This window comes from Etheostoma spectabile, chromosome 20, assembly GCF_008692095.1.
Source record: "Etheostoma spectabile isolate EspeVRDwgs_2016 chromosome 20, UIUC_Espe_1.0, whole genome shotgun sequence".
NCBI classification, from domain to species: domain Eukaryota; kingdom Metazoa; phylum Chordata; class Actinopteri; order Perciformes; family Percidae; genus Etheostoma; species Etheostoma spectabile.
In genome coordinates, this window is record NC_045752.1 from 15,205,482 (window position 1) to 15,210,429 (window position 4,948).

At 38.5% G+C, this 4,948-nt stretch overlaps 1 long non-coding RNA gene across 1 annotated transcript; it reads left to right on the forward strand.

The window, feature by feature from the left end:
• Positions 1-479: 479 nt before the first annotated feature.
• LOC116669938 (uncharacterized) lies at positions 480-4,226 on the forward strand. Its single transcript, XR_004326913.1, has 3 exons — positions 480-605; positions 3,449-3,456; positions 4,215-4,226. It is a non-coding gene; the product is annotated as an uncharacterized LOC116669938 (long non-coding RNA).
• The last annotated feature ends 722 nt before the right edge of the window (positions 4,227-4,948 follow it).

Genomic DNA, 4,948 nt, shown 5'->3' on the forward strand with positions numbered 1-4,948 from the left:
ATATATATATACATATATATATATATATATATATACATTAGTCACTTGATGCCTGAATTACTTTGGACGCTGTCAATGAGATAAAATGGAAATATAATTACTTAATAATGAATGGTAAATTACCTGCAATTTGAACTTCTAGTACAGTATAAGAGAGCTTGGAACAACTTAATCAGAAAGACTACTTCAATCTTAGCTTTACTCCTGCACTAATTACTACTTATCAGTTTAACATCTTTGCGGGTTAGTCACTTTTGACAATGTCACATCACATCTGATCATAATAATGATTATACTCTAAACTCTGTGTGTGTGTGTGTGTTCCAACAGGGAGAGAAAGTAAGCGAGAGCGTGGGTGAGAGAGAGAAAAAAAAAGTGTTTTCAACTTTCATTCTTTCTTTGTACTTTAGTCACACACCCAACACTTTTATACTGAGAATATACCTGTGTCAAGGAATAATAGTTTGATTTCAAGGCTCTGATCTATTTCTGCTTGCTACCAGCTATGCTGTTTTTTCTCTATCACCTCTTGTGTCAAGGATGAGGGGAAGATAAACAAAGCTAATATATAAAGATGTTCTTGAGTACACTACTTTACTTTTTTTGTCATCCCCCATGTCATTTCTGATGATAATCTCGCTTTTCCTCTGAGAGAAATTATGAGCAGTGGCTCTTGGATACTTACATGTATAAATCACTGGACTCTACATTTTTTGTAGACATAGTAAGCTATTGCCATATTTTCAACATTCTTCTGTGTGAGCGTGGCCTACCAATAGCTCAAGCCTGTCCTACTTTTAGTCTTGTGTTTTATGTTTTTGTTTAACTGTTTTTGTGTAAAGCATTTTTAATTGCCTTTTATGTGCCATGAAAATAAAGCTGCCTTGCCTTGCATACAGAGCCAGCAGAACAATCACATTCTTTTCGTTTTACATATCTGTAGCCATAGGTTTGATAGCACTTACAGATTCACAATGTCTAAGGACTCAGGATGGCAGCCTTTGTTTGCTGTTTGTGTCCTCATTGATCTGAGCTCTGAAAATGACCACATTAACCACCAGGTGCTATTCGTCCTTGCCTCCTTCCAAAACTTCCTATCATCTTTCTGTCCTCCGTTCCTAAATCCCACCCTGGCCACCACTTTCGACTGTAATGCCTACAAATTTTTGTCTTTGTCTCACAGCGAAACCAAGTCTGTTGATAATACTCTTGGACCTGGACACCATTTCGTCAGTGGGGGCATGTTCCAACAAATACACTGTTTCTCCTACATAATTCTTGTTGGGAGTCTTCAGCCAGAATCACCTGCGTCTCATGCCAAATGTTGTAAAGTAACAGATACGGTATATTTTGTGAAAGTAGCCATGAGATTGTTGCTTTTTACTATACTTGTACATGCACTGTCACAATATGATGAACCCAATGTCGCGTTAACGCAAACGCGTTTTAACGTGACAACGTTAACGCAGGATCTGTTTTGATGGCTAGTATGGATTAAAATGTACTGGACTGGAGTCTCTCAACATCATCTTCATCTCTACCTGCTCTGTCTGTCTGTCTGTTTGCTTCTTCTCCCTCTTCCCCGCCACTGTGGTGCTGTGTGTACAGTACAGATTGTGTTGTTTGTCTCTGATTTGTCTCATATTTCATTGCCTTAGCACATGCATGTCAGCAACAAGGCAATTCGTTAGGTTAAGTTTGCCTCCTAATTCATTTTCTTGTGAAAATAACTTAAAATATTATATAACAAATTATTTAATGTTTTTGTAATTAGATGTATGCCAAAGATTATAATATCAGAATTCAACGTGTCATATTTTAATTCTTTCTCAAGTGGAGTTAACAATTTTGTAAACAACATCACTGTGTTCGGATCTTGCTGAAAAGCTACCTCTGAACTGCGCCTGTGAATTGGCAGAGTACATTTGGAGGTTCAGGCGCATTCAGGAGCTGATTGCGTAATGAGCTGCTGCCTTAGTAAATTAAAATGACAATGCACAATTCCATTTTCTTAATAAGCCATGTGTCCTCAAAACAATTAACTACTTATTTGTATTGTGTTGACTAGTCTTGCATTGCCGGACCTTCATCCACAGCACTGCGGAGGAGGGTCTGGCTAGTCTATACAGTATTCCGGGATTGGAGAAAAACGTGCTTTAGTTTATTGGCATGTCTTCAAACCAATCACAATCATTTTGGGAAGTGCTAAACGCCAGAAGGAGCCCTGGTGCCTCTGCAAAATAGCCTCAGGAAGGAACTTGTTGTGATGGAATGTGTACACAAAGAGAGTGAAAGGTAACGGACACCCGGCCGGAAAGAAAGCCATACACCGAAATTCATGAATATAGATTACATGTAGACCAACAGTTAGTTTCAGTTATGATCATGTGTGCATCAGATGCTGCTGGATTGTCATTCCATGAATGTATTTTTTAAATGCACTCATTCTTACATGCAGAGCTATGTTAATACAGTATGTGAAAACTTTGACCAGCAGGAATCCAGCAGCACGCTACATACAAAGAACTAAAATTAAAGATTTTTGGACAACATGCAGTACGTGGTAAACAGCCTTACAGACATCAACTGAGACCGTCTGTCGAAAGAGTTATGAATTTGAAGGTGGACTCATGGGCCACCCTTAGACTTTGGTTCACTATATGATTTCATGGTCTCCTGGCGTATGTTTATCATCCAAGAAATTTGATTTTTTTTTTTCCATTGCTGTCTGACCTGAACAATTTATAGATGCTCCCTAAATCCCAGAAGATGACATACTGTCTAAAAACACTCACTCAATGTGCAGTGATCTCCATTCTGAAAGCTGTTAGAGCTTTAAAGCCGTTTTCAAATTCACAATATGTCATTTTCTGTCCCTCTCGGTCTCGTTTTGAAGTAGCGTGGGATCAGGGGAGTTGTTGTCTTCATCCCCATTACCATTACTGAAGTCAGCCTCTCCTGATCTCTTCAGTATTCATCGTTCAGGAGTTTTTTTTTATCAAGAGCAAATGATCTGCAGAGGTCTCATCTACTCCAAAACAAATGGACTCAATTTGTGATTTCAAATGGTACACTCTGGATAAAGCAGTTTTACATCAGTGTCACCATTGCGTGCATCGGCGGAGGGGCTGCGAGCTGCGCTGATGTTTGCTCAGCTTGCTTCTCTGATAACCTAATAAGATACACATGGCCAAAGACAAAAAGCCTTCACCCAGTTAAAATATATAGTTAAATTGACCAAGATCTAAGAAGAGTATCTTAAAAATATGGCATAAAACTGTATAAAATGTCAATTCAGGACAACTTCTGGCAGACAATCACAATGCTGAAACATTTGGGTTAATGCAAGTACACAACTCAACAAAATATATGACGTAGTTCTAGTCATTTTAATACATTTTAATGCAGAAAGGTTTCTTATTATACCTTGGCATGATGTTGGTAGCAGTTTGATCTGTTAGTCAACTTAAATGACAAAAAATACATCAATGTGTCCTAAGAAGATATTGGATCTGTATGTTTGGACCAGATTCTGATAGCATGTTTTCATTATTTCTCTGCAAGGATAGTTTTTTAAATACACTTAACAAAATGGACTATTTAGGTTTACAAAAAAGAACCAATTAAGATGTAATATGGCATCCCTGAGGACCAGACTTGTCTTTTTAAAACATATTATTCCACATAACATAACTTATTATTCCCAATCAAGCTATGCGTTACAATTAATTCATTACTGTAAACTAACAAGCCCCCAAAAATATGTTGAACATTGGGGGGCTTATGCAAATAGCAGCAGAAATGTGTTTAGACAGCAAGCAGCTTGCTGAGATGAATCATCGCAACTACATGAACTGGAAGCTGAATGTGTGTGTGTGTGTGTGTGTGTGTTGGGGGGGAGAGGGCTCCATATTATGTACAAAAATTGCATAACAGAAAAAACACACACACACACACACACACAGATTCAAAGACTATGCTCAAAGACTTTGTGGTCGAGGATGAACAGCATCCCAGATGTAGTAAGCTGAATTCAGGATAGAGCCACAAGCATGTTATTTATTTCTATTTCTTTTGTAGGAACGCATTGCCTTTTTCCTCTGTGTTCCTGTTACTTGTGATTCCTGTTTTTGTCTTCCACTTTATTTTGGACTACTTTTGCCTGTTGTATTCAGGACTCGTTTTGTTTGGATTTGTTGTATTAAATCCTCAAGCTTACTTTTCCTGCTGTCTCAGCATTCGGGTCCAACATTCTCTATCCATCTAACAGACGGATCCACACTCCAGGCTGAAATCTTCATTTCCACTAGCTGGGTCAACTCACAAAAAGATGTGAAAGAATGAACGTCATTGATCTAATGTTAACGCTATCTAGCTAAAGTTATTTAAATGTCTCAAACATGGTTAAGGTTAAATGTCCGCGTTCAGACAGCTACCGTTACACAACTTAATCTTCATTATCTGCTCTACTTACCACTGTCTTCCTTTCTTTTTTTTTGAATTTTTTTTTTTATTATACTTTATTAATCCCACAAGGGGAAACTACACTTTTCACTCTGTTGTTATTACACACAGGCCTGAATTACACAGACATGCTCAGGACCTACACATGCGTCGGGTGCTGAACAGTCATTTTCTTCTGAAATTGTCCAGGGTTCTGTGGATGTTGGGGCTAGTTTGCGTTTGGTGCCGAAGTTTAATGAGAAAGACCTGGGCGAGCCCCCAATTGTCACGACGTGGCTCTCGGACCGTGACAAATATGGAGACGCACTACATGTCACAGTATAACAAAAATAATTTATTAACATAAACTAGAAATAAAACACAAAACTCAAAAGCAACGGCAATCACATCCTGGATGGGGGACGCCTCCGCTGACGGGGATGTGGAAGAAGAGACTCCACCCCATTCTGCACTAGTACCAGGTTTAAATAATCAGCACACACTG